This window comes from Monodon monoceros, unplaced genomic scaffold (genome assembly GCF_005190385.1).
Source record: "Monodon monoceros isolate NGI ecotype Baffin Bay Population unplaced genomic scaffold, NGI_Narwhal_1 Super_Scaffold_5, whole genome shotgun sequence".
NCBI classification, from domain to species: domain Eukaryota; kingdom Metazoa; phylum Chordata; class Mammalia; order Artiodactyla; family Monodontidae; genus Monodon; species Monodon monoceros.
The window spans coordinates 35,032,070-35,051,473 of record NW_021703782.1 but is presented as its reverse complement, the minus strand read 5'-3'; the positions used below and the strand labels follow the sequence as shown (position 1 = coordinate 35,051,473).

At 38.7% G+C, this 19,404-nt stretch overlaps 1 pseudogene; it reads right to left on the bottom strand.

Annotated features, from left to right (window-relative positions):
- Nucleotides 1–14,777: 14,777 nt before the first annotated feature.
- Nucleotides 14,778–16,755, bottom strand: LOC114883791 (annotated as a pseudogene).
- Nucleotides 16,756–19,404: the final 2,649 nt, after the last annotated feature.

The window sequence follows — 19,404 nt, the reverse complement described above, 5'->3', positions numbered from 1 at the left end:
TCCAGGTAATTGTAGAAATGGGTTGGTGAATCTCATAGTTCTGTATATTGAATTTTATTTAATACCCCTTTTATCATCTGTGACTGATATCCCAGAGTCCGGATTCCCTCTTGTTTGACTGTTGACAGAGTGAACCTCCTTCTGCTGGCACTGAGCAAGGGTAGTTGTCAGGTAAAAAAAGGTGTGAAGGGCTTCCCTGGTGGCGCAGTGGTTGAGAGTCCGCCTGCCGATGCAAGGGACACGGGTTCATGCCCCGGTCCGGGAAGATCCCACATGCCGCGGAGCGGCTGGGCCCGTGAGCCATGGCCGCTGAGCCTGCGCATCCGGAGCCTTCCGCAACGGGAGAGGCCACAACAGTGAGAGGCCCGCGTACCAAAAAAAAAAAAAAAAAAAAAAAAAGTGTGAAAAGGGGTCAGATAACAGCATCTTCTACAAAGTTTTAAAAAATCCTCTCCACCTGGACCTCCACTTGTGAAGATCCCTGCTGCCTCCTGTAACTGAGCCTTTCTGTGGTTGGTAGTGCGAATCTCCTCTCTTCTGCACTTTCCTGACCACTTGTTTGGATTTCAAATATTCTGATCATTTAAATAACTGAACACTTATCTACCTCTTTCCCCACTTCCACAGATATGTTCCACAGATACACCCGCTCTCATTCTCTTTGTCTTGGCACATCTATTATTTTACTGTAGTAATATTTGTAAGTATTGGGAGAAAGCAAAGGTGAAAACATGAATTCAATAATTGCTTGTGCTCAGTGGAATGCTCTGGTATTTAAGTATCTCTATTTTTGGATTTCAGAAATAATTTAGCTGATAAAGTAACTATTTTATATTTCTTTAAATCACAGTAAACATACAGATGCCTGTTTTCTTGTGTTAATTATGAATAAAGCCACTATATGCATATGATTTTCATTTGAATGATATTTGTATTTCTAGTGTGGCTCTTTTATGAGTTCATATGAATTTTGCACTTGGCTATCTCTTGTTATTTTAACATATTCCTAATTCGTTGAAAATGTATTTCCAATTACATTGTCTAGTAAATGTTTTTAGTACTAGGGCTACAGAGACAAAATATTTGTTCATCACTATCTTTAATTACATCTTCTAGTAATCATATTAGCAGACTTGGGAAAATTAGTAGATACCTTAGATGCAAAATAGCATTATATAACTATGAATTAGTTAAGTTTACAAAAAATTATACAGAACAAAACAAACGCTGCAATTATGGAAAGAACAAACAGTTGGTTCTGTAGCGTTTCCCTCATGTCTGGAAGAAATCTAACAATTTGACTCTTAGTCAATTTCTTGTATGCCAAGTATGGGTCATCTCTATCTACTGTCACTATCAATAAAAAATTCACACAGCTCATTCAGAAATGTCCATATTATAGCAGCTATTAAGATTGAGGGCCTTATTTCACTGCTTTGGGGTCTTTCCTCATTGCTTTTTTCTGAAAGAGCACTTTCAGAATGTAAGAGATAATGGTCACGATAGTAAGGGTAAATTATAAAGCAGCTGCTTGAAAAGTGTAATGAAGAAAAGCAGGACCTATATCAGTGGGATTTTGTCTGGGATCCTCAGGCAACTGTGTACTGGATATGAGTCAGCAATGGTTTGTTGGAGGAATTAAAGTTATTGACCGAGAACTTTATTAATGATATTAAATAGAAGAACTAAATTAGAGAGCAGAAACTCTAAAGTGCCACCCTTCTTCAAGTCTCTTCATAGATTCTTCAAAGTAGGATAGCTTTCCCTGAGTCTATATGATGCCTTCCCTCTACTGTTAGAATTGCTAAACAACTGAGTTTAAAGCCAAAGTTAGGGCTAGGATTTTGGTTGTGGTAAAGTCAGTTGTAGTACCCCTATGAAAAGATGGGAAAAATTAAGTAAAAATTGTGATTTATTCTCTTTGGTGTCTACCTTTTGTTCAGCTCAAATTGTTTCACCTTCAAATAACTAAGTAAGAAACCACAAAAGCTACAGAGGCCAAATAAAGACAGAGTTTCACATAAAAATCCCTGATGTGGGCAGTACAGGGTTGGTGTGAGCATCATCATGGAGATAGAGTTCTTCCTATCATTCTGTTGCCACACCCTCACTTGGTGTCTGTGCCCAAGTACAGTTCGTGGTACAAGAGAATTTCTGGAGCTCTGTCCACCACATCCCAATTCAGGCAACAGGACAGAGGAAGAACGGAAGACTAAAGAGTGATTCTCCCAACTAGGGAGACTCCATTAGCCAACATCTGTGGTTTCCTGATATCACGTTGGCTCAAATTTTGTCTCAATATTATATGCAGACACAAGAGAGAATGGGAAGTGTTGTCACTTAGCTGAGAATACTGAGTACTCAAGTAATACTCAGGATCCTCTACTAAAGAAGAGGGAGGAAATGGATCTTGTGCAGCAATTATTAATCTCTGCAGAAGTTTGCCTCTTTTGCCCTTGCTAACACATAGGCCTCCCTATCTTTGCACTCTCATTTTCTGCCTCTATGGCTTCCCTTTCCTGCTTGTTATCTCCATGTCTTTTTCATTTCCTTACCTAACCATAATATGAAACCAACATATCCTTTGTATTCATCTTATTCACTATAAGTAATTTTATGTTTACACTGGTTTTGAAAGTGGCAAGACTAATTATTTGTTTTCTTCTAAGGAAATTGACAAACTGAGTCATGATGCCTTTGGTTTATTTAATTGTATTACCATTCCCCCGCACCTTTCAGTTGGGCTAGTTATGAAATAAAGAAAAACTCTTTTTCCGATGATATGGTAAGAAATACCTGGTATCATCTCCTTCATCCTTTCAGCACAGAACTTTTAGCCCCTGTGTCCATGGCTGGGAGTCTTCTTCGTTCTTTAAAGTGTTAGTTCATGCTAATGAATTCTAACATTGAATCATATGTTACATAAAATTCATCTTTTCACACTTGAGTTTTATATGTATGATTATACTAATGTACTAATTATGTGCTTCCAAAAATATCTTGCAATAATTGTAAGGAATGTGGAGTGATAATGTATTATCTGCAATTTCAGAGGCAACAAAAAACAAATGTTTTGTTATTTTCATCATATAGTTAAAGATTAGCAGCTGGGTAAAACATCTAGAAAAGTATGTCCAACCATCTCTCCTTAGAGCTGTGATCATCAAACTATAGTGCACATAAAACTTATCAGAATCCTGATAAAATTCCAGATTCACTGGCTTCATCCCTAGAGACTCTGATTCAGTATATAAAATGTGGAGTCCAGGAAACTCAGTTTTAAAAACAAGATTCACAGAAAAGATGCCAAGTGTGACCTAAGGAGAAGCAGGGTGTGAGGTTATAGATGAAGGAGAACTTTTCTCAGACTATAAGGATTAAAACCAAATAAACAGTAGAAAATGAAATGGTTAATACATCCATGTCAAAGCTTTCTGTTGTTCAAGAGAACATACCTGAAAAGGAGAGTAATTATAATAGATAATAAAAGGATTCTCCAATTTTAAGATGTGATAAAAGAGAGAAGATGATTATGATACTGCATTCAATGAGAAACTGAAACCACAATACTATGTAAAATGCCAATGACTGATTTATATTATCTATAAAATTTGGCAGGCAATGATTATATTCTGAAACCAATCGAAACCTATAAGCAAATTATAATAAATACTACTATCAAATAAGAACAATATAATGATCACGTTGGTGACATTCTTTTCCTTATCAGAAGACTACGCACTAATTTCTGTACTATGTAAATGAAGGTGTAGTACTAAAGAGTTCTACCACTACAGACAGTTCCAAAACCTACTACGCTATATCATAATGAACAATTCCTCTAAATCCCAGTAATGTCAACCCCAAAATCAGGATGAAATTGTTACCTAACTCATGAGATTGGGATAACAATTAAATAATGTATGCAAAGTATGTAGTATAGTACCTACTGCATGAATGTCCAATATTGTTATACCTATAACACAGTCTCATACTGTCCGAAGCTGTGACTGAAGAAAATAAATAAGTCGACTCAAACAATAAATATTCACAGTTTACAGCTACTGGGAACAAAAATACAAACAACAACAAAACCCAGCTATAGAAAGGCTTTGCCTAATCATGAACTAACAATGTTTTATTCTTGAAGAATCCATGTGCCCTTCAAGATACCGGCTGTCTTAAAAAAATTCTTCAGAGTGGAATGAATGTGGAAATGAATAATTACTGAAAATCCTCTGACTATGGATTACCAACATTCTCCTCCCCACAGCTACACCTTGGGAATTATCAGCTATTACTCATTCATGTACGTCATCTCCCCTGGAAAAGGAAGAAGGATTAAACTCCTTTCACAGAGAAATCTTCCACTTACGCATCTATTCATCTGATCTCCACCATTGCCATGGGCTTGTTTGGATCTGAGAAATTAGCTGAGCAATATACCCCTCAGGTCATTCCTGCCTGACAACCAGGATTCATGAACAGGAAAGAGTGTTTATTATCTTACCTCATAGCTGAGTTGTATTTATGAATTGCCTGAATCTAGTTTATTTGCCTTCTTAAGGCAGGTACAAATTATCCTATTCAACTTCACTCGGTGTTTTACAATTGAATGCATCAATTAGTTAATTGCTAGAAGGAGACAGCAAAAACTAGAATAGCAGAGCCTTCTGGGTTCATTCAGGATATAACTGTCACATAAAAATTAAATGGCTGTAACTGTCATCTCTCTGCTGGTAGCAACCGAATCTGTTTTCCAACCCAAATATCTCTCCTGAGTTTCAGATCAATGGACTGAGTTGCTCCCTGTCCTATCAAACTCTAGTCTCACAAGTAACTCCTACTCAACTAATCATCTAACCTTCCCCAAAGCTGTTCCTTACACATTGCCTTGCCTTTTAGTAAACAGCATCACTGTGCTTTTCCTCTCTGTTTACTTTATATTCACACTGTCAGTCTTTAATTGTGGTCTTCATCACCTCTTGTCCAGATTGCTAAAACTGTCTCCCAAATTATTTCCTTTTAATCTTGCCCCTAAAACAATTTATCTTCCAAACTACCACCAAAATGAAGGTTTCAACAACTCTGTAATGTTCTTTCCTGTTTGTTGTACCTTCCAATGACCATCCATAGCAGAAAAGACAAAGGGCCATTTCCTTGGCATTATACATTCTAGTATGCCTTTATGATCTTATTCTAGCCTAACAATACAGGACCATCTCATGTTGCTATGTCAAAGCCTGCCAACAAATGACCACCACATACCTGTAATCAAACAAATTTAGGTTTATCTTCTTGCAACGAGGGAGAACACACATCAGAGGAACACTGAAGTGTCTCTGTAAAAGAGATTAGGAGCAGCTTATTATAATATGTGGATTCATGCTGAGAGATTTTAAGCAGGATTTAGAGACCTGTGGATAATTGGGGGTGGGACGCTGTCAGCAGGGACAAGTCACTGGGTATTTTCATATTTTTTTATCTAGGAGGCAGAGGGTCCAAAGTGGACCTAGAATTGTCACTAGTGAAGAACCAGTAGTCACTCTTGCTATCCTGGAGAAGGGGATGTTTAGTTACTTCTATGGTTACGAAGTGTCCTTTTTTGTCTTACTGTATTGTGGTCACAGAGTGGCCTCATTTGAGTATCGATTGTATCCTGAGAAAGTTGTTTATGTTTAGTTGGGAATGCTATGGCCAAGCTGTCAGTTTCTAGCAATGAGCTGCTGGCATCATTTTCCACTTCCTTACTACCCATGTCAAGCTCGACATCCTGATTTGCCAAACAGTGTGCAGCCCCTTGAAAGACATACACCCTTCCTAATTTATGAGTCTTGACAGAAGCGGTTCTCAGAGCTTGAAAAACCTCAATTACACTTTTTCCAAGACTTCCTCCTATTCATTCTTTAGGATTCTTTCCCTCCTCTTACGTGCATGCACATGTGTATTAAAATAAAGAAGAAAAAAATGAATGTATTAATACTCATTTTTAAAAGAAAAGAAACCATATAAAAAATAAGTAGAATAACGTATCCTTTCACTAATCCATTCACAAGCCATCTTATTCTTATTCCTAGTTTCAAAATGAGAATAAGATTGTTCTATTCAAGGCTAACACGTTGAAAAAATTATAATACACCAACAGCAGAGATTCTCATTTTACTAGGGATGGATATTCAACCAATGGATCTAAAAGTTATCTATTTGGATTTCAGAGAGTTTTACAATATATTTCACAATATTAAGTTATGTTTATACCTGTGTCTTTTCTGGAGACATATTTTAAAGGAAAATGATTTTCCCAATTTAACTATCTTATAGATAAGATTTTTTTTTTTTTTTTTGTAGTACGCGGGCCTCTCACTGCTGTGGCCTCTCCCGTTGCAGAGCACAGGCTCCAGACGCGCAGGCTCAGCGGCCACAGCTCACGAGCCCAGCCGCTCCGCGGCATGTGGGATCCTCCCGGACCGGGGCACGAACCCGCGTCCTCTGCATCGGGAGGCAGACTCCCAACCACTGCGCCACCAGGGAAGCCCTAGATAAGATTTTAAAAGAACTAATCTTGACTTTGAAATTGAATTCTCTAAAAACATGTCAAAACAAAACATTTTGTAACTATATATCGAATGCATCCCCACAAATGTAATAGCTGGGATAAATGCATTAGGACATACAGTGTTACACATTAAAAAAAAAAAAAAAAATGACCAAAGTACTACTAGCAGTAGCTCAAAATTGAAAATGTTTTGTAATGTGTTAAACTCCTCTACAGAACCCGGTTCTATAATCAGTAAATCTTCATTACAACATGCTGATTTAACCAGTATAATGCCATTACAGCAAACACTAAGAAAGGTTTTGAAATAACAAGAATTATCATAACGATGTTACATGAGGGTATAGAGAATGAGCTACATTCTCTGAGTCCATTAACAGAAACTTTAGGAAATTAGAGGCTAAAAGCAAATTAAAAAGCCAGCTGAATCAGGCCTTGAAGTGTGCACACAGCTTACCTTCCTCATATAAAATCCAAACATAATATGAATAATAAAAAATAAGAAATATTAATCTAAAAATCTAATACAGATGGCCAAGAGGCACATGAAAAGATGCTCAACATCACAAATTATTAGAGAAATGCAAATCAAAACTACAGTGAGGTATCACCTCACACCAGTCAGAATTGCCACCATCAAAAAATCTACAAACAATAAATGCTGGAGAGGGTGTGGAGAAAAACAAACCCTCTTGCACTGCTGGTGGGAATGTAAATTGATGCAGCCACTATTGAGAACAGTATGGACGTTCATTAAAAAACTAAAAATAGAACTACCATATGATGCAGCAATCGCACTACTGGGCATATACCCTGAGAAAACCATAATTCAGAAAGAGTCATGTACCCCACTGTTCACTGCAGCTCTATTTACAACAGCCAGGACATGGAAGCAGCCTAAATGTCCATCAACAGAGGAATGGATAAAGAAGATGTGGTACATATATACAATGGAATATTACTCAGCCATAAAAAGGAATGAAATTGGATCATTTGTAGAGATGTGGGTGGATCTAGAGTCTGTCATAGAGAGTGAAGTAAGTCAGAAAGAGAAAAACAAATATCATATATTAATGCATATATGTGGAATCTAGGAAAATGGTACAGATGAACCTATTTGCAAGGCAGGAACAGAGACACAGATGTAGAGAACGGACATGTGGACACAGAGGGGAAGAGAAGGGTAGGATGAATTGGGAGATTAGGATTGACATACATACACTACCATGTGTAAAATAGATAGCTAGTGGTAACCTGCTGTATAGGACAGGGAGCTCAGCTCAGGGCTCTGTGATGACCTAGATGGGTGGGATGGCTGGGGGGGGGAGTGGGAGAGAGTCCAAGAGGAAGGGGATAAATGTATACATATAGCTGATTCACTTCGTTGTACAGCAGAAACTAACACAATATTGTAAAGCAACTATAGCCCAATAAAAAAATCTAATAAAATAACATGGTAAGTACACTAGAAAGTCACTTGAGCAAACTAAAGTGCAGTTTAAACTTAAAAGCACCAAGCATGCAGCTGTGGAATTGAAACTAAACTTGAAACCACTCTGAACCAATCCTAGCTCAAACTAAAAAAATACAATTACTACTAGTAAAGCAAATACAACTATTACTAATAATTATACCAAATATCTAAAAGTATAGCATGGAAGAGAAAAATCTAAGTTAGATGTTAGGGAAAGTATGTCAGTAAGTAAAAAATAATAATAAATAAATAAACATTAAAAAGAGGAAAGAGTTCCAGCAAGTTCCCCACTTCTGCTCCTACCAGCCATCCAATAGGATATAGCAAGGGGAGCATCCCGGAAGTGACACAGGCAGGAGTGCCGACCTACTTCCTGTTCAGCCTGGCAAGATGGCTTGGTGGCTAAGCTAAGCTGCTCACTCATAACTCTCTGAGGTCACAGGTGAGAGGAGAGGTGAGGGCAGTGCCCATGGCTTCCTCCTGCGTCTCTAGGCCACCGAGGTCTGCATCAACCCAGTGAAGTTCAATCTAAACTTCTTGGTGAGTGATACCCAAGGTGGAGTAAGCAGTGTTTCTGGAGGTGGCAGATACCTTGCATCTGGGCGAGGTACCCAAAGGGCTAATTAAAGGGTATGAGTGTGATGAGAAATTTCTGACGAAGATTTACCACATGCTGCTGGAGGTAGATGTGCTGGAGGGCACCCAGAGTATGGATGTCTATTCTCGTCAGCTACAGGATCCCCAACATGAGTGATAAGAAAACTGAGACGTAATCGTGCCAGGCAGCAGTTTCTCATTCTGTGACCGCATGTATCTTTGTTTATATATAACCTATTTGTTAGTTCTAGCTGAATCCCCAACCCTTGACCCAGTGACGGACAAACATGGTACTCTCAAGCTCAATATTATAATTTTTCTCATTAAAGGTTCAAAACCAAAAAAAGAAGGAAAGAGTAACTCTTAGGCATAATGAATTAACTAAAACATAATAAACAGAGAACTTTAACTTAAAACACAGAAAGAAAACATACAAGCTACTTGTAAACAATTAATATGGAAACATTTTTCTGTGACAAAAGACGAACTTACAGGTAGAGGTTAAAAAAAAAAAACAAAAAAAAAACACACTGAGCCAGGTGATTGCTGGTTATTCAAAGCAGAATTTAAGTTCAACTTTGAAGTTACCTAAAGAAGAATAAACACTAATGTAAATTTAAACGTTAATCAGAAGATGTACAGATCATTTGAAACAGAATAAAACCATCCTGGGAGAGTAATTACTCATAAAATTATAACTGGCTTAAGAGCAGCACCAATTACAAATGCACACCAGCACAACCAAGCTAAATACCTACAAGCAAAACCACCTCCTAACACGGTATTGGATTAACTACATATGCAGGAAAAAAATTAATATAAGTATTAAGAAATAATTTTTTGCATAGTCCCTTGTCAAAATAAATAAGCTATTGTTAGACAATAGAAAAAAATTTTTGAACATATTTGTTCAATATACTGTTAACCTAAAACAAATATGCAGTAAAGAAAGATTAAAAGAAGTTAAAGTAACTTAATAAACATTCAAACTTCCCTCTACTTTCTAAAACCCATAAAACTTAAATTTATTAATTGAATATGAAAATTAGTTATCTAAGTAACTAATCATAAATTGAATTAATTATTTTGATTGAGGTGACCTCAGAGTATAGAAAAGCCACCAAATGATCAAATGTAGACTAATTATTCTAAATATATAACTATTATTAATTTACTCAAAATTTTCACCAATGGAACAGAGTTCTCAAATGGAAATAATAAAATCTTATTTTAGAGGTCAAATTGATGTTAAAGTTTATTGTTTTATTGTTGTAACCAGACATTCTAAAAATGTAACTTCTATTTAAAAGGTTCCTTTGTTCCATCATTAAAAATTCTGTGTGACCTGAATTCAGATCAGAACACTTCCATTTGGTTCCTCTTTATACAAAGGTGTCTCACATTATGAAAGGACTTAAGCAATAAGGTCCATTCCACAAAAGAGCCAGATACTAGATATTAAATAAGTCAAGAATTGGGCTCATCTAGGTGGTAGAATCCAGTAATAATGTAAAACTGTTTTCAGGAGTTTGACCTTTTAATTTTAATAAACAAGTTTCTAGTTAATTTATAATTACTAATTTTCCCTATTCTATTTACCTTGGCCTTCTTAATGCTTCAACAAAAAATTTAGGTCACATTGAATTTCAGAAAGAACCAAATATTGTAGGTCCTTATGGACTTCAACCAATTGCAGATGTCATGAAATGATAACATCAAAGAACAACTTTGACCTCTAACTTTATCAATACTAGTATAGATTATTAACTATTCTTGTCCTGACCTTGCATAAACAATCTGAATGCCCACACTAAGACCATATCTACTAACAGAGTTAAATCTCAAAATACCATTTGTCCATATCAAGTTTAGCCATGCAATCAGTTAAGCTGAGAATGTACCCTAATCGGAGCCCTATGTGTGTAATATAATTTCCACATGAGGTCACGTTAGCAATTATTCTGTTATATGTAATAATAATTACAAATATATGCATATGTGTCATTTACATTGATAACTACCTTCCCTCAATACTGGTTTTGATCTACTTCTAACTTTTGTAGAGAGAGGCAGGAGAAACCGAAACAAGGTTTTATTTAACTGCTTCTTGGAACTTGCAATTCAGTATATAAGTTAAACTTCCCAGTTTGGTAAAATGAAGAATTAGTCTCTGCCCTTATATCTGCCATATAAAGTTTATTATTAGCCATTTTACATAAATTATCTACTCCTGACTAGTCTCAACAAATCACAAAGTGGTCACTTCTGTATACTGACTACTTGGTTTTTAAACTAGATAGAATAGTAGAGATGACTAATCGAGACAGCTAATTTAGGCTGATTTTAATCAATGAGGATTTTATTAGAAATTATTTAAATTTATAATTGGTTATTATTGTTCAGGTCTTAGTAATAATTTTCTTTATAGCAATGCCAACATGATTGGAGGACTTTGAAATTCATTAACACCACTAATGATAGGTGCATCAGATATAGCATTCTAATAAATAAATAAGCTCTGGATTATTACTCCCATGATTCCTTTTACTACTTGCATCAGCAACAGCAGAAGTCAAAGCAAGAACAGGGTGAACAATGCGCCCTTTTATTAGCTGGCAATCTAATACCTGTAGGCACAATAGATTTAACTATCTACTCCCCTCATCTAATAGGGGTCTCGACAATTTTAGGCACCATTAATTTATTACTGCAAGTAATTAACATAATGCCACCTTTTACATCACAATACCAGACACCACTTCTTTGATTTCTATTGATTATTGCAGTTTTATTAGTAGTAAGTCTTTCTATAATTGTAGCAGAGATTATCTTAACCAAATGGAATCTTTTGATCCCACAGGAGGTGGAGACCTTAATAACAACATTCATTCTAATTGATTACACATCCTGAAGTACATATGTTTGGAATAATTTCACATATTTGTAACATATTTTTCAGTAAAAAATTCTTTAGCTGCATAAAAATAGTCTGAGCCACAATATCGATTGGAATTTTAGGGTTTATTATATATCACATTACTATTATACCCTAAGTATTGAAGTAGATATGCAAGCATATCTCATTTCTGCTACTATAATTATCATAATTACTATTATCCAAATAAAGGTAAGTCTTTGACCAACGAGCTATAAGAATGAAGTAATAAATGATCACCAGCTATACTCTGAGCCATAGGCTTTATTTTCCTACTTATTATCAACAGGTTAACAGGAATTATCTAATTCATTATTATATATTGTTCTACAAGATACATATTTGGTTGTTGCTCATTTCTATCACATCTATCTATAGAAGCAGTATTTATTACATAGGTGGTTTTGTTTACTTATTCCCATTATTTTCAAGATATATGCTACATCCTATATGAGGCAAAGCTGAACAATTATTTTAGATTTAACAATAATTTAATTTTCTTTTCCCAACATTTTCATGGCCTTTCTGACATGCGGTGGTGATAATTAGCCTATGCAGATGCTAACACAATGTGAACACTCTCTCATCTATGGAATCAGTCCACTAACAGAAATGATTATAAAATATTAATAATCTGAGGGTTTTACTTTAAAACAAAAACAGCACTGGAGCTTACGGCAACAGACAGTGAGTGACTTCACAGATGCTTTCCAACACATCATGCTTTCAAATAACCCACCAGACAAAATCATAAATATCAAGAAAGGAAGGAATGAAATCTCTCTAACTGGTTTCAAGCCAACATCATAACCTTTATGAGCTTTCTTAGCAAGTAAGATACTATAACCATTACCAATTACCAAAGGTAAATATTACCTAACTCTATCGAAGTTAATTTATAGATTAAAATTGTGTTTTTTGCAGAAAAAAAAATGTGTCTCTTAGCATATCCACTGCAGATTTTCAAGGTGTATATATTCCACTGTAGAATAATGTTATCATCACCATGTCTTATGATAGCATTTCAATTAGCTCTTTAGTATTATATATGTTAAAATAATTAAATAAGGGGGTTACTAGGCTGATGTGGCTCTAATGTTATGACAGCCTACACAAGCAAACCAAAATATAAGCCTACAAATGCCTCAAGGTTACAAAATCAAAATGCTAAAGATAAGGAATCACAAACAGCCAAGTAGACTTTAGGTTATAGCCAATCAACAATTTTCTTACTTTGCTTCCCCCTTATCTCTATAAAAGCCTTTCTCTAAGATCCTGTCAGGAGAGTGCACCTAACCACTTTCAGTTTGGCACTGCCCAATTCAAATAGATTTTTGCTCAAATAGACTCTTAAAAGTTTTAATATGCCTCAGTTTATCTTTTAATGGTTTTGATGTCAGAAGAGGGAACTGAAGGAGACTGCTGACAGTCTCCGGAACAAAGATCAAGCAGGCGAAGGTACCTGCTGTGCCCCTTTGAGCTTGCTGCTGTCTTGTTGCCTCTGGAGGTGATGGTAAGTCCCTCTCAGATCCTACCTCTGCAGTTTTTTCATTATGAGCTTTCTGACTTATGGCTTTCCCCCCGCCCCCACTGGCTCTGGAAACTGTCCAGAGCCAGAGTGGATCTGACTTAGAAACAGTGCTGGGTACAAGGTTAGAATGTGTCTGACTTAAACTGGACTGGGTCCAGTTTGAGGCCTCAGGGGAATAAAATTTTGTTTTAAGGCTGAACAACCAGGTTAACCTTACCAAAGATAAACTTGAATTACAATGGCCACAGTAGAGGATAAGCTTATCCATTTATGAGGTACCGCAGAAGGACGGGGTCTCAGCCAAGCACTCACGATAAAGGGTAGGGGGGAAATTATTTTTCCTCCTCCACAGGTTCTAGTGACCATGGTGGGACCTGCTGGGACACCCCCCTCCCTCCAGAGCCTGCAGACGGGATCTCTCACCCTTCTGATTTGGAATCACTAAGAACAAAGACTTCCCTTGAACTCCATGGAAGGGACCATACCAGGTTCTCCTAGCTATCCAAATGACAGCCAAACTTCAGAGACTTGACCCTCAGGTTCACCTCCTCCAATTTAAAAGGTCTCCTTCAGACTCTTGGAACTGAACACCAGCTGGAGATCTAAAATTAAAATTGACTTCCAGGGAAGTTTTTCTCCAGAAGCAGATGGCATCTTGAGGGGGACAGCTCTTCCAAAATCATAAATCAGTATCTTCATCTCTAATATGAAATCTTTATTCCTTTTGCTACTTGCTTTTTCTGTTAATGCATGGGAAGACATTGTTCCTTAACACACAACAAAAATCTCTAGACTTTCTTCGTAAGGTGCTTTTAGATAATAGAATTGCTTTAGAGTACTTACTGGCTGAAAAGGAGAAGTCTGTGCCATAGCAAATACCTCCTCTGTACCTGGATCAACACCTCTGGTATTGTAACAAATATGAGAAATTAACAAACAAGCCACTTAGCTAAAACCTGGAGGTTGATATCCTCCCAGTAAATACATTATTTGATTTATTTGATACCAACTGGTTTGGTTCATGAGGGCCCTGGCTAAGCAATGTACTTCAGTATCTTGGTATTATCCTCCTCATAGTTATCACTGTAATCTCCCTCCTGAGCTGTGTTCTCTCAAAAGTCTTAAATGCATGTTTGTAGCCATTAGCAGTACCTCAGATGGTCTCAATGAGTTTAGAGAAACAGAAACAAGGTGAACAACACAATGAACAGCAAAAACCATTCTTCTATGAATTTGACATCATAACCTATGAGTTTTACAATGAGACAACAGCAACTTTACTGTGATGATGAATAAAAGTGGTACTAATACCAATGTTTTTGGTCAATATCTCATGTATTAGAGGATGACTCAAAGTGGGAATTTTTTTTTAATGGATATTTTTTCTTTATTGAGAAACAAGACTTGGGTACATCAAATAAAACCAATTTCTGGGGGGAAAAATCAAAACTCACAATAGAAAAAGAAACAGTTAACACTGGGCCATATCAGAACCCAGAGAATATATTCTTTTAATTGAAAAATTCTAGGCACTTCATAATTAACCTTTAGATACAAAATGACCTATTAAATTTGCAATCTGTGGTTCTTGGTGCTGAGGTCCATAGGACAAGCTAGGACGTCTTCAAACCTTGAGCTGAATTCCATGAGGGTTTATTTGGCCTTTCAATCAGTCTGTCCTTGTCTAAGAGGTAGAAGCAGCGACAGCACCCACCTTCTGGGCAGCTTCTTTCTTGGTATGATGAGCCTGTAGGACCACCACAGCTTCATCCACCTTGGAGCGGAGAGACTTGGGGGACTCCAGCATGTGTAGCAGCTCCAAGATGTCAATCTCCAGCAGCATCCCCGTAATCTTCCCAGCCAGATTTGAGTGCATCGTCTGGATGAGCGGGAACAAATGTTTACCCAGCATCTGCTTCTGTTCCTGGGGGGTGCTGCGGCCAGCATGGCGGCAGTCAGCAGCTCCTGCACGTGAAGCACAGGCTGGGGTGCCTGCAGGGGCTGGATGGCAGGGTGAGGGCTGCAGACATTGGAGGCATATTTGTAAGGTGCAACAGCCTGAGGAGCAGCGGCAGCAACAGCAGCACAAGGCGCTAGGTTATGCCCAGCTGTGGGAACACCTCCAGACTGGCAGCTGTCAGTTGGCCCTTGCTGGGAGGCACCAGCCCCACCAAAGTCCATAGCCAAGCAGTCCGGCCACTCAGACCCGACTCTCTGAGCAGTAGCTGGGAGGCCGCGAGAGGCCGGAGCATTACCAGTTGGAGCCAGATGGCGAAGAGCTGGACAAGGCCCAGACTGCAGTATAGCACTTGGCATTCCTTGGAAGCCTTGAGGTCTCCCACCTTGCTGCCAGCGTGGATTAGGCCTCATCTGTGCTAACTGGTTAGGTGTATAATATGGAGGTCTTCCCTGAGCCTGTGAAACTGCTGGCACAAAGTAGACCCCAGCTGCAGGCTGGAACTGATTTAAGGTGGCATTTGTGGGGAACACTCTCATCCTGGCCACCCGCTGCATATATTGGTTGGTCAGGTGAGCCTTTCTCTCTTCCTTTCTCTGGGCCAGGGCAACATACAGTGGCTTGGAGCCCACGATGCGTCCGTTCATCTCCGTGACTGCTTTGGTTGCCTCTTCAGGGGATGAGAAGCAGACAAATCCAAATCCTTTGCTTCTCCCATCCTCCAGCATCACCTTGGCACTGGTGATTGATCCAAAAGGAGAAAACTCTTTCCTTAACTTCTTATCATCAATGGCGTCATTCAAGTTCTTAATGTAGAGATTCACCCCCTGATAGCGACTAATTCTCTCCTGTTTCAGCTGTTCAAATTTTCGCTTTAACACGGCCTGCCGTTCCACTTTCTTCTGTGCACAGCCGACAAAAATGACTTTCACACTGATTTCTTTTCCATTCATCTCTTCCACGGCCTTATTGGCATTCTCGTGTTTTTCATAACTCACAAAGCCAAAGCCTTTGGATTTCCCACTGGGATCTCTCATCACCTTGACACTTAGGAGTCTTACCAAACTGGCTGAATAGCTCTTTCAGACTCTCACCATCCACCTCTTCCCCAAAGTTTTTGAAATAAACATGGGTGAATTCCTTGGCTTTGGCTCCAAGCTCAGCTTCCCACTCTTTTCGAGACTTGAATCTGCCCACAAACACTTTGCAGTCATTGAGGAGCATGCCGTTCACCTTCTCGATGGCCTTGTCGGCAGCCTCCTGGGTCTCGAAGTGGACAAAGGCATAAGCCTTAGAGCCGTTCTCATCACACACCACCTTGCAGGACAGAATGTTTCCAAAAGCAGAAAAAGTATCATAAAGTGCCTTGTTATCTATAGATTTGTCCAGGTTCTTGATGAAGACATTTCCCACGCCAGATTTTCTCAAAGAAGGATCCCTCTGAGACCACATGATACGGATTGGCTTTAACTTAATCATATCAAAGTTCACGGTATCCAAGGCCCGCTCAGCGTCAGCCGGCTTCTGGAAGTTGACGTCGGCATAACCCTGGGAGCGGCGGGTGATCATATCGCGGCAGACCCGGATGGACAGCACAGGCCCCGCAGGACTGAACTTTCCGTACAGGATGGCCTCGGTGACGTCTGAGCGCTGGGCACCCACGTGCAGGAGGCCATGGGGTATAGCTGTTGGCCGCGGCGTTCATCTCCCCAGCCCCCAGCACCCTGAGCCCCACCAGGAGGGCTTCTTAGAGGGACCACACAGGACAAAGGGGGCTCCGCTCCGAGCCGTGGCCCGTGCCGTGGCTCACAGGTGGCAGTGAAGCTCAGAGAGGCTGGAGTCAGCTCCGAGGGTGGGAGAGGAGTTCAGGGACGGCTCGGAGGAGACTGACACTGCCAAACCGCAGACAAACGGCTCTCAAAAACAATATGGCCCTCCCTGGGAGTTTGTAATTTTCAGCTGTCCTGGTCTTGAAGCTCCCAATTTCAAAAAATGAAGAAAATTAAAACGAGGACTGTCCTCCAAATTACAAAAATTCTTCCACAGGAAACCTAGTGGTGCCCACGGCGGCCTCTGGAACGTGCGTTTCTCTATAAATATGGGCCTCGGGCTCCTGGCGGTTTAAGATTACAGCAGCCCGGGGAAGAGGGAAACCAACTATTTGTCTGTGCCGACTCAGCAAGCCCCGGGCGCCGGAGCGTACAGCCGCCTCCCACACCGGGCCGGCGAAGGGCAGCGCGGACACGTGAAGCGCAGAGGCCGGCGCGCGGGGCAGAAGGTGGCGGGCCGGCGCGGGTGGAGGCACGTGGAAGCGGGCACGCGAGCGGCTCACCACCGGACCGATGGACGCGGACCGACGGACGCGGACCGACAGACGCCCAGGTGCGGCGGCGGCGGCGGCGGCGTCCGGCAGGCTGGAAGCGTGCAAAAGTGACTTCCCCGCGGGTTCTCCGAGGAGGATTCGCTCTTTTTTCTTTTCTTTCTTTTTTTTTAAGATATTAAAGCGTTTTCGGTTTGTTTTATCTTTTTCTCTTTTTTTTTCTTCAGGCTGGTAGGCCCGAAAGCAGCCGAGGCTGTGGCGACCCGGGGCGGAGAGATCAAAGAGGGAATTATTAATTAAACAAGGAGATCATTAGATTGATGTGGCTCTAATGTGACAGCCTATGTAAACAAACAAAAATCAATTAATGCCTCAGAGTTATAAAATCAAAACCTAAGGACAACCAGTCAGAAACAGCCTGCTAGACTCCAGACTATAGCCAATCAATAATTTCCTTACTTTGCTTCCACCTTTTCTCTATAAAAGCCTCTCCCCAACCTCCTGTTGTGAAGCACTCCTAGCCACTTCTGATTTGGCACTGCCCAATTCAAATCAATTTTTGCTCAAATTCTTAATTTTTTTAATATGCCTCAGTTTATCTTTTAACATATATTATACATCTAATATTAATTTTAATATTAACTCACAAAAGCACAACAGGTGCTTAAGAGTTAGAAACAGTATAAGCCATCTTACCTTTGATTATCTTAATTCTTATTATTCTTCCATTATTATGTATTATTTAATTATTGGGAAAAAACAATAGCCCATTCCTAACCATAGAAGCAAAAGGATGCCAATGAATGGAATTTATGATTATATAGACTATGAAGGTCTTAACTTTGATTCAGACTTATACCTCAGAGAATTTTATTTCCTAGAAATTGATAGTCATGTAATAATCCTCATAGAACTGCCAATCTAAACATTAGCCTCATCAGAAAGTATGCTCCACCCATGAGCTATTCCTCCTTTAGGTTTAAAAACAGTTGTTTTTCCAGGACAAGTAAAGTGAGAAGCATTAACATCTACTAGAAGCGGTCTTTATTAAAAACAAAAAAAAAATTATGGATCTGAAATTTTGTGGTTAAAACCATAACTTCATAGACATTGTGCTTGAGACAGTATGTTTAGAATACTTTGAAAGTTGATCCACATCAATAATGTAAATTCCTATCAGTAGCCTCAATCGTGTTTATTATTCGAATACTTCTTACAATTTTAGAGTTTACAGTTGTCCTAATTTAATCATGTCTTCACCCCTCTAGGAAGCTTATAATTACAGAAAATACCTAATGACTTGCCACACATATGCTTACTGTGTAATAAAGTTAAGTTCCTATCCACTAAAGGGGGCCTTATCTGCACTTAAAGATTCCATTTTAAATCATTAACTCTATTAATACTCAGACTATTAAACAATGCACTAACAGTATGTTATTAATGAAGGGATAGTGTCTAAGAAGATACTTTCCAAGATCCCCATACATCAGTTGTACAAAAAGAACTTTAATATAAAAGAATTCTCTTCAATGTATTAGAAATATTTTATTGCAGGATATTTTTGAGCTTTCAGTCACTCAAGTGCAGCCCTTCTGCCAAAATTTGACAGAGGCTAATCATTACCATGAATTAAACTACTAAACTGCTAAATTCATTAGAAGTATCATTTCTTAACATTTTTCCCTTTCCAGCTGCTGTAGTATCTATCACCAGAGCCCCCACGGTCTAAAGGAAATACACAGAAAACAAATATTACAAACACTATTTATCATCATAGATGTTTATATTTGACCTATTATGAAACATCATATACTAATTATGATGGCATCTATGACTCAGTATTACTTCTGAAAAATGGATTTCATGGAAATGGTAAAACATTCCCCAATTATATGTTTTATATGGCAAATAAATTTTTACTTTACATCTGTTCACTTCAATTTTGAAACTGAACCTAAAGCTGACCCTTTTATTATCTATTTCTTTATATAACAGTGTACTGATACTGATCCTATTTTTGTTGTACTAATT